General features: G+C 39.4%; 1 protein-coding gene across 1 annotated transcript in view; it reads left to right on the top strand.

Moving 5' to 3' along the window:
* The window catches only part of UBAC2 (UBA domain containing 2), a 195,102-nt gene that overhangs the window by 129,856 nt on the left and 48,300 nt on the right, over positions 1-16,946 (top strand). The gene's annotated exons all lie outside the window — the stretch shown is intronic.

Genomic DNA, 16,946 nt, shown 5'->3' on the forward strand with positions numbered 1-16,946 from the left:
AATTCATTTAACAACTGTATTTGTTAAGCAATTATTTTATTTCAATCTGGCAATTAATGTGGTTTTTAAGAAAAAGAGTATTTTTTAAACAAAGATATTTATATGAAACATAAATAATTTGTTATCTGCTATCATAGAAACCAAAAAGTTTCCTCATGCTTTTCTGGAAAGCTGCCAACTTTGGATTGACCTTATTTTATTTAGCAAGGTACTGGTTGATTTATTCTGTTTAGGCTAGCTTTTTTTTTTTTTTTTTTTGAGACAGAGTCTTGCTCTGTCACCCAGGCTGGAGTGCATTGGTGCACTCTCAGCTCACTGCAGCCACCAATTCCCGGGTTCAAGTGATTCTTGTGCTTCAGCTTCCCGAGTAGCTGGGATTATAGGTGCATGCCACCATGCCTGGCTACTTTGTATTTTTGGTAGAGATGAGGTTTTACCATGTTGGCCAGGCTGGTCTCAAACTCCAGACCTCAGGGGATCTGCCCACCTTGGCCACCCAAAGTGCTGGGATTATATGTGTGAGCCACCACACCTGGCCTAGGCTAGTTTTTAATCTGTCCTTGGTGTCCCTTATTCTTGCATAATTATAGATGTCTTTGAATATATAACTTTAAAGTATTCCACTGATTAAAATAGGAGGTTGATAAATTAGGTCAATACGGTATTTTACTAGGTAGGCCACTTTTTGTCTTCAGTGATATCACAGAAAATAACGATTATTTTTCTGGGTTGAGGGAAGACAATTTTTAGCTTACAGGAGCTTGAGGATGGCTGTCACGACTCAGTTCTGTTTTGTGATCCAGCAGAGATTTCAGCTGCTGCCGGGGAAAGCTGAGGGGGATTCGCTTGTACTTAAAGATTACTGTAAGAGTATTCACATGTATCATCGATAAATGTTTTTGTGTTGCCTTTTTCTTCCTTTGACATTTCTGATTTTTAATGCAAACATTTACTATTTAAAATATGACTTTTCATGAAATGTTGCAAAATTATAATTGGAAAGCTTGGCTGTTATAGCCAAGTGACATATGTCAGTTTAAACAAATACTTCAACATTTCAGTAACTGCATCAACTGTTCTTCTTAACGTCTGGTAAGAGACCTTCAAAAATTGAAGCCAGTCTTTATATATTCACAATTCCACTAGTTTTGTTACACATTAATACTTTTCCTTAAAGAAAGTGTTGCTTACTTACTGAACTTCATTTAAATTCTTTCTGTGGTTCTACAGAGAGCTTTTGAGCCATGTACATCCCAGCACTTCTTCATTTTCTGCAGTTTTATGAATCATATCTGAGTCATTACCACAGGGATGTACCCTAATTGTCAAAAGCTGAGGTCTCGGGACTGATCCAATTCTGGCATGATTAAAATAGAAAGAACCTTCGTTTGCCGATTTTCTTTTTACAATTCACACATTTATTATTAACCCTCTTTCAAGCTGTTTGAGATTGAATTAACAGGCCTATATTCCTCTGACTTCTCCCTTCAATGTGGCCCTTCACTGTACCCATTTCCTGCATTTGTTACTTGTCACGTACAGTATATCAGATTTTGATTATCTCTGATCCAGCAGCCTTAGTGTGGAAAAAAAAAAATCTGTTACACCCAAAAGTTTTGGCACTTTGAATGTGGTCTGAGTTTGGAATGTTTTCTGTAAGCAGTGGGGATCTTTAAAGCACTTCAAGAAGAAATACTTTACGATGGTACAAGATTACAGAAGCCTTATCAGGGTTTGCAGATCATAGAACGGGGTAGGGAAAATGAACCATCTGGAGGGAGTCAGGACAGCTTATTTGTGGGCTGTGATTTGCCTTTCTCTCTTCCTTCTGTAGTACTTTTAAAGACAAACAAACAAACAAAAAAAACCCACACCACTGTCTTAAAGTAACTGTGAACAAATGGAAACAGCATAACCTGCTATGGAAAAGTAAGCATCCTTGTAGTAAGTTGTGAGGCCCTGGCCTGCTTCTGGGTAAGGGATGGTAGGCATAGGTTCCTCTGTATGCCCCCTGCTTGTGCCCATCTCTCTGTTCTCTCCATGCTTGCTTTCTCCTATTTAATCTTTTTTCCCTTAGATTCCTTCTTAATTGACCAAAGAGGTATAGGTAGCAGGTCAGGTAAGTCCTCTGATGCACAAGCCTCCCAGTTAAACTGACTTTAGAGATTTGGATTGTTTTCTAGTAGTTCATTGAAAATGAGGATGGGAGCTGCAAAGAAAAATGAAGGCTAACCAGATACAATGGCTTGTGCCTGGAATCCCAGCACTTTGGGAGGCTGAGGCAGGTGGATTGTTTGAGCCCAAGAGTTCAGTACCAGCCTGGGCAACATGATGAAACCCTGTTTCTACAAAAAAAAAAAAGTCAAGGTTGACCAAAGCCATGAGGGTGGTGGGACTTGTGAGAGGACCATGCGTAGAAATAGAAGACAAGTAGCAGGTCCTTAGGAAACATCCAAATTTGGAGGGTGCCTTATAATTAAAATAGCAAGGATGATCCCAGCGCTTGTCCGTTGTACACCACACACACACTCGCATTCATAGTGACTCAGCATATGTACTCCTTTCTCTCCTTTTTCCTCCCTCTCTCTCCATGCCACCTTTCCCTGTCCTAACCTCAGGGAGCCAAGACTGACTGGAAGAAGCCTTCTATTAATATATTCTGCCTTGTGGCAAGTGCAACTCAGACCCAGGCTGTCAAATGGTGTCTTAGGCAGTTGTTAACACAGGGAAGTAGTGGCCAGTAGACATGTAATTTTTAAATGCATGGTGCAGAATAAATGAAATTATGCCATTGTCTTAATAAACCTGGCTGATAGAATTGCCTTATAATATTTATAAAAATAGCTATAAGTTTTTAAATTACCTACCTTTAGGCAAAAATCTAGCCTCCTTTCAAAGCCTTTCAAAATATGACCTCCTTGCCTCTCCCTGTTACCTGTGTGACCCATACACTCCAGCTACACTCAGTATTTTACCGTTCCCAAACATCCACTTTCAGGATTTTGTGTCATTGTGCAAACATGTATTTTTCTTTAACTAACACACAGCAATTACTAGGTACCAGACACTTGTGGTAGATTTTTTTGTTCTGATATTCTGGTTTGTTCAAATATATTTAGTGAAAGTATTTGCTGGCCCTCTCTACTGAAGCCCTCCATATAGGGCCTTTGTGTACCCTGTTGACATCAGGTTTTGTTTTTTGACTTAAAAAAAAATATGAGCAAAAGTGACAAATGCGCCGGGCGCGGTGGCTCACGCCTGTAATCCCAGCACTTTGGGAGGCCGAGGCGGGTGGATCACGAGGTCGGCAGATCGAGACCATCCTGGTCAACATGGTGAAACCCCGTCTCTACTAAAAATTACAAAAAATTAGCTGGGCACAGTGGCGTGTGCCTGTAATCCCAGCTACTCAGGAGGCTGAGGCAGGAGAATTGCCTGAACCCAGGGGGCGGAGGTTGCGGTGAGCCGGATCGCGCCATTGCACTCCAGCCTGGGTAACAAGAGTGAAACTCCGTCTCAAAAAAAAAAAAAAAAAAAAAAAAAAAAAAAAAAAAGTGACAAATGCTTCATCCAGGCATGAGCTTCAAGAGCCACTGCCTGGTTCCACCATTGCTCTGTCCTTTTTGCCATGAGAAAAGTAGGATCCTGAGAGGGGCTGCTCCTCAGACTCCAGAAGAAGAAGCATGGAACAGGGCTGTAATGACTTGTAGCAAGAACAAGAAGTAAATCTTTGTTATAAGCTACTGAAATTTGGGATAATTTGTTACCACAGTATAACCTAGAACAAGCTGACTAATAGTACCCTTTTCTAAGCACTTTACAAATATTTTAATTAGACCTCATAAAAACCTGAGGAACTAGGAACTATTCTCCTTATTTTATAGATGAATAAATGGAAGCATAGGAAAGTTAACTACAGTCGCGCACTGCATAACAAAGTTTTGGTGAACAACAGAGTGTGTGTTCAGTGGCGGCCCTGTGGATTCTAATGCAACATAGGTAGAAACCTGGTGTGTGGCATGCAAGTGTTGGCACTGCAGATCACGTAGGGGAAATGACTGATATTCAGTTATGGTGCTGGAACACCTGGTTTTCTGTATGAAAAAAATATGTAAATAAAAATATATATCCCATCTAGGTTTGTGTAAGTACACTCTATAATGTTCACACAATGACCAAATCATATAGCAGCACATTTCTCAGAATGTGTCCTTATTGTTAAGCAACACATGACTGTAATTTTCCAAGAACACCAGCTGAAAAGTGATGGAGACAGGATTCAAATGCAGGTAGTGTAACTTTAGTGTCTATGCTCTTAAAAGATAGCTTTGCATAATGACATGCAGTTTCTTCCAACTATATCCCCTCTTTCACTCACATATCCCTTCTAGGAAATCTTACTCATTTAAGTCTTGGCCCAACCCTTTCCTGAGTCAGTTCTGAGTTTACTTATAAGAGTCCCCCTCAAATTTTTAAAGTTACAATATATAATTGTTGACTATAGGTGTGGGGTTGTGCAGCAAAAGATCTAGAGCTTATCGATCTTGCTTAACTGAAACTTTATGCCTGTTGATTTTTTAACTCTTTTCCCCTCTGCCCCCAGCCGCTAGCAATCACCATTCTACTCCGGTTCTGTGAATTTGACTATCTTAGATGCTTCATATAAGGGGAATCATTAAGTATTTGTCTTTCTGTGACTGGCTTGTTTCACTTAGCATACAGGTTCTCATGTTTCATCCATGTTGTCACATATTACAAAATGCCCTTCTTTTTGAAGGCTGAATGGTAGTTTTCCATTGTATACGTATACCACATTTTCTTCATTCCTTTGTCTGTTGATGGGCACTTAGGTTGTTTCCACATCTTGGCTATTGCAGTTAGCACTGCGATGACATGAGAATGTCGATACGTCTTTGAGATCCTGGATGTATACCCAATAGTGGGATTGCCAGGTCATATTAGTTCTATTTTTAATTTTTTGAGGAACCACCATACTGTTTTCCATAGTTGCATCATTTGCATTTCTGCTGACTGTGCTGAAGTTTTCCAGTTTCCTCACATCCTCACCAACACTCGTCTTTTGGTGGGTTTTTTTTTTTTGTATAGTAGCCATCCCAGCAGGTGTGAGGTGATATCACATTGTGGTTTTGATTTGCATTTCCCTAGTAATTACTGACATTGAGCATTTTTTCATATACCTATTGGCCATTTGTATGTCTTCTTTGGAGAAATGTCTAAGTCCTTAGCCCATTTTTAAAATGAGGTTATTAGATTTTTTTGCTATTGAATTGTAGGAGAGTCCTTTTGGGAATTATATGTTATTCTTCATAATCTTCAGTGCCTGGCACAATGTCTATTTGAAACACATTCTAAAAATAATTTTTTCATTTAAATACTTAATATTGTCAAAAATAATTTTGGTGCTATAAAACACTGTACTACCTGATTGTCAGGAAGCTCCAACAAGCACTACCTTTTTACGTTCTTGATGTGTTCTCTATAGGGTCGAGTACCTGGACCACCTATTTTAAAGATAGGGAGGCTGAGGTTCAGGTTGCACAGATGATGGGTAGCAGAGCCAAGACAAAATCTAGGTGTTCTGCTCCAGGCCCAGTTAGACCAGCACCTTACAGTGCACATTTCAAGGCTCTCTTCCGTGTTTGGTCCAGCCACAAGATGCACATACAGAGCTATTCTTAGAGCTACCTGGGGCTGGCAGCTGGATGGGGGGAAAGAGAGCAAGGGGCATGAAGACACTGTTCAGGGTGACGAGACCGCTTTCCATATTGATTGTGGTGGTGAATACATGACTATGCAACTACCAAAGTTAAATGAACTATACACTTTAAATTGGTGAATTCTATTGTATGTAAGTAGCACCTTAATAAACAAAAAAAGGGAAAAGGAATTTTTTAATAAAAAAGAATGTGAAGATCTAGAAAGACCTAAACATTTATAGACACATAAATCTTTTAAATTTTATAAGAGGTAGGATTTTAGCAGAACAAAAACAAGCTTTTAACAACAAAAAACTTCTGCTACTTTGAAAATCAACATAAACTATTATGAGATCACCAGCTATCAACATAAACTAACATGAGAAGGTCTCTGATAGCATCCTATACTGTTTATGAATAATGAATAAATTCAAAACAACACATGTTAATTTTAGCATAATCCCTTCCCAGAGGCTATCATCAAGATAGAAGAGAAATATCAACACAGTCAGTTCCCAGAGACAAACATTGGACACTTATGTTAAACACACACAGAGAAACCAAAAACCAAAAACAAAACCAAACTGCACAATTTAAAGAGATAATCAAAACTGATGAAAAACTCAATTTCTTGATAAAAAGAAAATGTAAAGATGCCATGGGAAAATGGTCTGTGCTACAACGGACCTGATAATCTACCAGTAACCTCTGCAATGTAAAAGTATGGGTGTTTCTTGGTAACCTCTTCCTTATCTCCACTTCTTTTTCCTTAATTTAGGACATTGACTTTTAATATACACTCTGAAATCAGTCTCTAATTTCTTCAAAAAGGGAGAAAAACAGTTAAGATTTTGCTTGGGATTGCATTGAAACTTTAGATCAACTTGGGAAGGATTTCCATGGTGATGGTTTTTAAATATTCCCACAGATTATTTTACACATCAAGAGTTGGAGCTTATTTTTCCTCTGCTAGAGTTTAGGCTGTACTTAGTGATTTACTTATAGTGAATAGAATGTTGCACAAAGGATGGAATGTGACTCCCAAGACACAGCTACTTTGATCTTGCCCCCTCCTGGATCACTTGTTCTTGGAGAGCGCATATGCCATGCCATGAGGACACTGAAGCAGACCTGTGGGAGGTCCACATGGCCAACAATCGTGGCCTCTTGCCAACAGTCAGCACTAACTTGCTAGGTGTGTTTTTGAGCCACCTTGGAAGGTTATCCTCCAGCGCCAGTCAGGTCTTCAGGTGAGTGTAGATAGGCTAACACCTTGACTGACTCCAGCCTCATGCAAGACCTTGAGCCATAACCACTCAGCTAAGCTACTCCCACATTCCTGCCCCATAGAAACTGTGGATAATAGATGCTTATTGTTTTAAGCCACTGAGTCTTGGGTAATCTGTTGCTCAGTAATCAACAGCCAATACAACAATCTTAACGATATTGAGTCCTCCAACTCATGAACATGGTAAGTCTCTACATTTATTTAGCTCTTAATTCCCCTTGGCAATTTTTAAATTTTCAATGTGCAGGCCTTGCACATCTTTCAGTAGATGTATTCCTAAGTAATTCTGGTTTTTTTGATGCTACTATAAATGGAGTTGGTTTTAATTTTTTCCCAGTTGTTTGTTGCTAGTGTATAGAAATACAGTTGATTTCTGTATTTTCTTCTTGTGTCCTGCAACTTTACAAATGTGTTTATTATTTCTGGTAGCTTTTCTGTGGATAAAATTTTCAACATACATGGTCTGTGTAATCCAGAAATGAGTTTTATGTGTTTTACTTTTTCCCTAATTTGTGCCTTTTATTTTTCTTTATTATACTAGTTAAGACCTCTGATAGAATATTAAATAAAAGTGGTGAATGGATATCCTTGCTTTCTTCCCTGTCTTAGGTGGAAAGCATTGTGTTTTTCACCATTGAGGCTGTATCTATCAGTGCACAAATCTTGTAGATCTTCACATCCATTTTTAGTTTATTATTTTTGATCAAATGTAAGAAATGAGTTTCAACTGAAATAAGCCCATATTTTCATTCATTTTTAGTTTGTTGAATCCATTTAAGAAAGTGCATGTAATTTTTAAAGAATGATACTTTCCTTGTTAAAAGGGATATTAGAAGGTGTTTGTTTACATATAAGCACCTGATTAGGGTTTTCTCCCTGTGCTAGAGATTCTAGTTGCCTCACAGTGTATTTTTTCCTTCATAATGTAAGGTTCATTTTATTTGAGCCAGCAGTGCCTCCAGCTGAGGTCACATATCTCAGTACCCTTCACCTCTCAGTCTGACCACTGGACTAAGTTCTGCGTCCCGGCCAGTACACTGTAAACACACATATTGGTGGGACTTCTAAGAATGCTCCTTAAAGTTGCTTTTTGCCCTTTTTGTCCTTTTTTATTTTTTTCTTCCCACTGCCTGGACTACAATTAAAATGGTTGGAGCTTTTTAAACATGAAGGTGATATTAACTTCTCTTGTATTTAAGCCACTATTGTTTGAAGTTTTCTACTTAGCATAGTTGATCTAATCTTCCTGATGCACGATTTCCCAAGAGGAAAAGCCTAGAGCAGGTTTCTAAGACAGCATGTGAGACGCAAATAATCTGTGATTAGTCTAAGTATTTCTGTCTCTATTCCAAATCCGCTCCCCAGGAATCAGAAGGATATCCAGCGTTTTAATTGGGTGCCTCAAAATATTTTAGTTTAATATCATTTCTATTCCCTCATGTGAGTTAGAAAAGCTATAGGAAGTTGAGTCTGAATCACTTTTGCACTTAAAGAATAATAGCAAGTCTCAGAGAACCAAGGGCATGTGGTTCTATCTGTCATGAAAAGAATAGTCTTTTCAAAATGTATCACAAATGGCAGAAGTAACTTTAGGCATCCCTAATTTTTATTAGTGTTCTTTGGGTAATAATTAGGGAATGTGCAAAGTTCCCTCATTCTTTCTCTAACATTTTCAGTGCAGAGGAAGGAATAGGAAAATACAAGATGCATCAGGACAGGGATTTTTCTGTTTTGCTCCCTACTGTGTTTCAGTGTTTAGAACACAGGCTGGCACATATTCAGTAAATATTTGTGGATTGCATCAGTGAGGTCTCCAGTGGGTCTGGTTTCCACAGGCCTTCAGATTACATGAAATGTGTGCTGGGCCTCAGTTGCAAGGGGACATTTATTCCTTTGCTTGCTCCTTGTCATGCAAAGGCATATTATGCCTCTGGGAAAGCAGCCCCTACGATTATCCTATTGTCTCGTTAGATGGTAGGTTTCTTGAATGTGGGGTGAGTAGCTGGTGCAGCTTGCCTTGTGGGTTTTTGTTCAGCCACAGTTGGCCAAAGAAAGCAATCCTGCGTGTCATTGCCAGGTCATGGTTTCTAACCTTTGCCTGCTGTGGTTTCAGGCTAGTACTAAACAGGACCAGAGGACAGTTGAAGTTTACTCTCTGTATCAAGAGTGGCTTGCATGTTTTCTACCCAACAAATTAAATTATTTGCCTGATGAGCGTTATTTCATGATTCCCTTCCTAAAAGGACTAAGCATCTGGAAAATCTGAAGAAGCATATAACTGATGTCCATGTTTATTAGTGGACTAAGAGACGGCCATCTCCTGTTGCCTTACATTCTCAGTTGGACTTACAGAGCCACAGCTTCTGCTGTTGACATATGGGGGGCTATTCCCTCTGACCCGGAGTGGGTTTTTGACCTAGACTCTCAGCTGGACATGGGCCAGGGGTTCTCTGGTTGTGTGACTGTGTGTCCCCTTTCCTAGCCAGGGTTCCTGCTTGCTGCTGCCCAAGTGCTTGAACTCCAGCTCAAGCATGTCTTCCCAGGTATGCACTCTTTGTTTCTCTTTGCTTTATCTGATCATCCTGCACTGGCCCCTTGCCTGACCACTGCTGCCTTCTTTTTCAGTGGCCCCTTCATTTGCTCTTTGGCTTCCCCAGCTCTGAGGGCCTTCAAGATCCCCTTGGTAGAGCTCCCTCTGGCCTCCTGACACACAAATCCAAGCATATGGTCTTTTTTAAAGCCTGCTTTTCACAGGGTCTATGGATTTCAAGAAAGCTCTCTCATTCAGAAGACCAAATGTAAAAAAGTGTTTATGATATAATGAAAATTAGGTCAGGTGTGGTGGCTCACACCTGTAACCCCAGCACTTTGGGAAGCCAAGATGTAACCAGGAGTTTGAGACTAGACTGAGAAACATGGCAAAACCCATTTCTACAAAGAGAGAGATAGTGAAAACTAAAGTTGAAAATAATGTGTAAATATAAGGTAGTATTATAGTAACTGATGCTCTCTCACAGCTTTTGACAGTAATTAGGTGAAATCTAATGTCATTATTTTTGTCCCATCTTTTCTTAGAATATGGTTTTAAGCACCGTAAATCATAATCCTTTGTGAAAATTTAAAACATTGTGCGGTAGCACTTTATTTGACAACTTGAGGTCATGCTGGTGTCCCAGTGGCATGGACAAGTGAACTCCTTCTTTTATCATATGGGAAAGTATAAACTTATGACCAAAACGAGTGCACAGCTTTCCAATTTCCTTTAAAAGGATCTAAGATAATATATTTATTTTTGTCAAGCATGTGTTAATTCACCATTCACCCAGGAAATACTTAGAGTGCTATGTGCTGGGCACTGTTCTAAGTACAGAGGCCAAGTAGTGATCAAAAGCAACCCAAATCCTCCCCACTCAGAGTTTACATTTAGATAAAGAGGATAGAAATGTAAGCAAATGAGCACAAAAGTCCTATTTTCCTGCCAGAATTTGCAGTCCTCTTTTTGTTTATTACTGGGTGGGGTATCCATATTCTTTACAGAATGGTCCTGCTGAAATTGGATACATAATTTGGTGAGTGTATACTCACATCTTTTCATGGTTGGGGTGGGAAGCATGGACAGGAGAATGAAAATCTTTAACCTTCCTCCATTTCTTAAGAGAGTCTGTGACTTCCCTGCTGTAAACTAAGAGCTTCTACCAAATTGTGAACGCCTTAAATGCAGGTAAAACTATGCATTTTCTTTCTTTTTTTTTTCTTTCGCTCTGTTGCCCAGGCTGAAGTGCAGTGGCGCTATCTTGGTTCACTGAACCAGCCACCTGCCGTGTTCAAGTGATTCTCCTGCCTCAGCCTCCTGAGTAGCTGGGACTACAGGCGTGTGCCACCATGCCCGGCTAGTTTTTTTGTATTTTTAGTAGAGACAGGGTTTTACCATGTTAGCCAGGATGGTCTCGATCTAATGACCTTGTGATCTGCCTGCCTCAGCTTCCCAAAGTGCTGGGATTACAGGAGTGAGTCACTGCACCCGGTCCATTATATTTTTGTTAATTTCTCTAAAAACATGATTTAAAAAAAAAAGAGCAACAGGGTTTTTCTCTGTCACCCAGGCTGGATGCAGTGGTACAATCAAAGCTCACGGCAGCCTTGAACTCCTGGGCTCAAATGATCCTCCCACATCAGCCTTCCAAGTATCTGGGACAGGCATGCACCACCATGCCCAGCTAATTCTTTTTATTTATTCTTACTTTTTTGTAGAGATGAGGGTCTTGCTTGTTGCCTAGGCTGGTCTTGAACTCCTGGCTTCAAGTGATCCTCCTGCTTCAGCCTCCCAACGTGCTGGGATTACAGGCATGAGCTACCACACAGAAACACCAACATTGTATTGTTGAGCTTTTAAGGTATATGGGTGTAACATGACAGAAGTATTGCAGTGGATGGGAAGACCCTATGTAGAACTACAGTAAGTCTTCACTTAACCTTGTCAGCAGGTTCTTGGAAATTCCAACTTTAAGTAAAACATCATTCAAATAATACCATTTCATTCAGCATCTTTTCATTATAGCATTGAGAAGACAAAATTATACTTTGTTTCAGTTGGAGTTTCCAAGAATGTATCACTGAGTTCGGTGAGGACTTACTATAGACTCTTGCAAGCTTCTCCTGTTTTACTTGAAGTAATTCATTATTAACTCTAAATACATTATGATAAATTTTAAATGCATATTATAATCTTTAGGGCAAATAGGGGAAAAACAGTGATATATAGCAGAAAAAACTGAAATGCTAAATAATATTTGATAACACAAAAGAACGTGGGAAAAGGGGAATAAAGAGTAAAAAACAGATGAGACAGAAACCAAATAGCAAAATCCAGCTATTCAAGCAAATACATTAAGTATGAATAATAGCTAAACACTCCAATCAAAAGGTAGAGATTGTCAGACTAATTTAAAAGAAAAAATTGCTATATGCTATCTATAAGACAAACTTTAAATACAAAGACACAAAAAAAGCCTGAAATTAAAAGGATGAAGATAAATTATGGAGGTGGTAAGCATAAGAAAGCTGAAATGGCTGTATTAAGATCAAAGTAGACTTCTTCATGAGTATTACTAAAAACACAGCGAAGACTTGTTATGATGAGAGGGTCAGTTGTGTTTGTGTGCCTAATAACAGTGTCCACAAACATGAACAGCTTCCAAATATAGCTGATAGGAGCAATGAACAAATCTACAATCACAGTTGTTGGATACTTTGAGACCAAAAAATAAAAATGTTTAATTTTGTACTTAATTCAGAACTCACAGCTCTAACTTGCCTTATATTTTTAGTATTTTGTTATGTTTATGACACTTTGCTATCTTCAGCTGAATCAGTGTTATGCTGATATACACCCCATTTTCTGTTTTCCTTCCTATAAGATCTTCAGAAAAGGGATTTCTACTTCCTTGCCTCCAATTCATTACTTTTTTTTTTTGCCATATTGACTTCATATATCTCTCTTCATTAAAAATATGTGTGATTTGTTACAGAGAATGCCACCCTCACCCCCACCCCATCCACCATCGGCCCTCTATAGCAAAGGCTGCTTTCTGTGATTCTGTAGTTACTGCAGACAGATGCGTCCACAAATGGCTTAGACTGTTATTTTGTTTTTTGAAATTTTGCAAGAAGATGAGCGTAACATGTGATAAGTTTTATGTGTATTTTTCGTTCAACTTTAAACTCGTCAGTACGTGCACATGGAGTTCATCTGGATAGCTCTATAGAATTGTGTTGTGTGAATACCCCACTCTGCAGCTGTTCCCCTCCTTGGGATGATTTGTTTCTGCTTCCTCTCTCCTGCATGCAGGGCTGCAGGGGAATGTGCCTCAAAGCACACATCAGCTCTACTTGGTGTTGCCACATCGCTCCCCAGAGGTGCCATAGCTTCACCTTCCCTCGGGACTGTGTGAGAGTTCTCAGTTCCTTCCATCCTTAGCAAAACCTCACACCAGAATCCCAGTAGTTTGGGAGTCAGAGACAGGAGGATCGCTTGAGCCAAGGAGTTCAAGCTTACCTGGGCAACATGGCAACACCCCATTCTTCACAAAATGGGAATAAAAAAAAAAAAGAGATGAAACTGAATGATAGGAGACCTTTACATTTTTGCCAGTTGTTACTGTATTGAAGATTGCTCATTTTAGATTTCAGTTCCCTAAAAACAAGTGAACATAGATATCTTTTCATGAATTTATTAGCCATTTGAGTTTTCTCTTCTGAAATTACCTTTTCATATGCTTTTAAAACTGGGTTATCTTTTTCTTACACATTTCTACAGTTTCTTGATATGTTCTGGATGCTTTTGTTGGCTATATGAATTCTGAGACCTTCTTCAGGCCTCTTACTCGTGTTTCCACTTCACTGATGGTAGCTTTTGGCATACTATAGCTTTTACATTGTAAAGCAGACCAATGTGTGTTTTCTTTTCTAGTTTGTGCCTTATGTTTTTTATTTTAAAATATTTTGCCACCCCAGTGCCCAAAAAGATATTCCTTCTGTATTTTGTGCAGAAAGATTTACAGTTTTGTGAACTCTATTTGAGCACTTACTCCATTGCAAGTTTCTGTTTGGTGTCAGGAAGGTCCTGTTCTGTCTCTTCCTTGGATGTAGCATGTGTGCCCCTTTCCTCCCAGTCTAACCATGTCTGCTGAATACCAGGTGCCCTTACACAGAGGAGCCTATTTCTAGGCTCTTGTTCTTTTGATCTATTTAAATAACTCTAGATAAAGACCATGCTGTTTTAGTTAGCCAAACTTCATAGTATGTCTTAAAATCTTGTAGGATTTATGCTTCTTTAAAAATTGCTTGGCTTTTCTGGATTTTTTATTTCTTTGTTTTCTTAACTCTTTTTATTGTGATACACAACACAAACTGTAGCTGTCACGAAGCTGTGCAAATCACTGTAAAGCAAATATACCCATAATCCACCATGCAGACCGTGCCTGGCCAGCCCCGCAGCCCACGGTGTTCCCTTCCTTCCCACCTCTCTTTCTCCTTCCCATCTCCCTCCTGTGACCCCTTTCCCTTCCTTCTCCCTCCCTTCTGTGACCCCTTCTGGCACACATAGTCATCATCTTTGCACTTTGCTGTATTGTTTTACTGTTTAGTGTGTGGTTTAGATTCATCCATTCACAGAAGTGGAATCATGTTTTCAAGTTTGGGGTCCGGTTTATTTCTCTTAACATAATGTTTTTCAAATGCAAACCTTAAATATTCGGCATGAACTTGAGGACTGACATTTACATTCCAACAAAACACCCTGTTAAGATTTTATTTAGAATGATATTTAATTTATGTATTAATTTGATGAAAATTGGTATCTTAACAGGTTTGCATCTTCTTATTCATGGAAGTGGGATCTTTATTATCACTAGGATTTTTTTTAATCCCTTATTATCCTTTTTCATTTTTTTCTGTTAAGGCCTTATATATATATATGTACATATTTTGGATTTATTCCCAAGTATCTTATAGTTGTTTTTTTTTGCTGTTACTTGCCAAGAGTTTATTTTTTCTTTCCAAACAGTCTGTATTTTGTCCCTAGTTGCTTTTAAGGATTTCTTTCTTTTGTTTCACCACAGTGGAGCTAGATGTAAATTTCATTTTATCATCCTTTTAAAGACTCTTCCACTTTCATTCTGAGGATTTATATTCTTTACTAATTCTAGAAAACTCTCAGATATTTATCTCTTTAAATGTAATATCCTTTCCCTCTTATTTTCTCTGTCGTCTTCTGGAACCCCTATGCTGATAGCCGCATGAAATGCACGCAGTCTGCCTGTACAGAGGCCTGGGCCTTCCCTACCCACATAGACCCTCCTTGCTTCATGCCCTGCAGAGCTTTTCCCTTTTCTCTGTGTAGGAGAGAAAGCGTTCATGGAGCATGGGGATGAATTGGGGTGCCTCTAACCCAGACTTAAGTAACTCTCTACCTCTCTCCTCCTTCCACATGGCCTAGACCCTCTAGTCCAGGAGTGTCCAGTCTTTTGACTCCTCTGTGACACATTGGAAGAAGAATTATCTTGGGCCTCACATAATATACACTAACACTTAACAATAGCTGATGAGCTTAAAAAAAATAGCAAAAAAAATCTCATAACTTTTTTTTTTTTTGAGACAGAGTCTCACTCTGTCACTCAGACTGGAGTGCAGTGGCATGATCTTGACTCACTGTAACCTCCGCCTCCCAGGTCCAAGCGATTCTTGGGTCTTCAGCCTCCTGAGTAGCTGGGACTAGAGGCGTGTGCCACCATGCCGGCTAATTTTTGTGTTTTTAGTAGAGAAGGGTTTCACCATGTTGACCAGGCTGGTCTCAAACTCCAGACCTCATTGTGATCCACCCACCTTGGCCTCCCAAAGGGCAGGGATTACAGGTATGAGCCACTGCACCTGACCTCATAATGTTTTAAGAAAGTTTACAGATTTGTGTTGGACCACATTCAAAGCTGTCCTGGGCCACATGTGGCCTGCAGGCGTCAGGTTGGACAAGCTTGCTCTAGTCCCTGTGCTTGTCTGAGTCCCACAGAATTCTCTGCAGGCATTTGGACTTAACGCTGCTTACATGCAGAGTGGTTGGTAATCACTCAGTAAGCTTTCCATTTTGTTAGCATGGCTCAGGATTACAGTTTCTGGTTTCAGTGACCTTGGAGTTTGTTTCTGTTTCCATTTTCTTTGTCGTCTTTGTACTGTTTTTGAGAGAAGAGGCACAGAATTTATTTGAAACCAGAAGTTGTCCACCATTCACTCTTGAGCCTACTACAGTCTGTCTTTTGTACCAAAAGTGTTCTTATAAAAACCTTGTTTATCAAACACCTCCATTTGCAACATCCAGTGGTTAGTTCTATCTTACTTATCAGTTGCATTAGATACAGCTGACCAACCCTATCTTAAAACACTTCTCAGCTTCAGTAATACTAAACTCCTGTGTTTTCCTTCCCTTCACTGGCAGCCCCTTAGATTTCCTTACTGCATTTCCAGCTCTGTCCATCCACAGAATATTTGTGCACTCCTGGGTTTGGTCCTTGGTCCTGTTCTCTCTTCTGCTGTGTCTCCCGCACCCCATGTTATCTCTTCTAGTCCCATTGCCGTAAATGCCTTATCATATCCAGTGACTCCAAAATCCTTATCTCCACCTTTTCCTTGAGTTCTGGAATTGCATAGCCACCTGCCCATTCAGTAGCCCCCCAAAATATCTAATAGACACTCCCAAGCTCGGGCTGCGCAGCATCTGCTCTTTCTCTGCCTGAAATGTTCTTTCCCCATTCCGTCAAATCACAGGTACCCCATCATCCTTAAGATCTTCGTTCAAGTATCGCTTTCTCCAAGGGCTCCCCTGACATCCCCCACCACCCCCAGAGTAGGTTTGTGCTCCAAGTCACTTTATTTCCTTCCCAGAACTTGCCAGAAATAGTTGTATGTGTTGACTTGATTACTGCCTGTTCTTCACATCACATGGCCTGCTGCCATAAGCCCTGTGAGAGTGGGACCTTGCTTATCTTGTTCTCTGCTGTATTCTGAGTTCCCAGAATATGGTATGTAGCAGAGTCTCAAAGAATTCTTGCCTGATTCATTAATTTAAATTTTATTATTAAAACATTGAAGTATACTCTTCTCATATTAGAAAGTTGTCAAATATGTTCAATTTGATCTTCTCGTCCCAAGAATCAAATTCACATCAAGATTTTTTTTTTAAACAAAGGAATAGCCATAGTCATTTTAGCTAGAAAATCATAGGAAGTCTTGAGACTTCTGTAACCATACATTATAAATTACCTTCAAGATAAAGAATAGGTTGGTTTATAAATGGAATGGTTCATTGCTAACTAATATTGGTGAGGATTTTAAATATCTAGAAAAATCAGTACTTGAAAAACTGATTAAAACACTATGTAAATAAAAACCAA

The sequence above is a fragment of the Callithrix jacchus genome, chromosome 1 (assembly GCF_049354715.1).
Source record: "Callithrix jacchus isolate 240 chromosome 1, calJac240_pri, whole genome shotgun sequence".
Taxonomy (NCBI): Eukaryota; Metazoa; Chordata; class Mammalia; order Primates; family Cebidae; genus Callithrix; species Callithrix jacchus.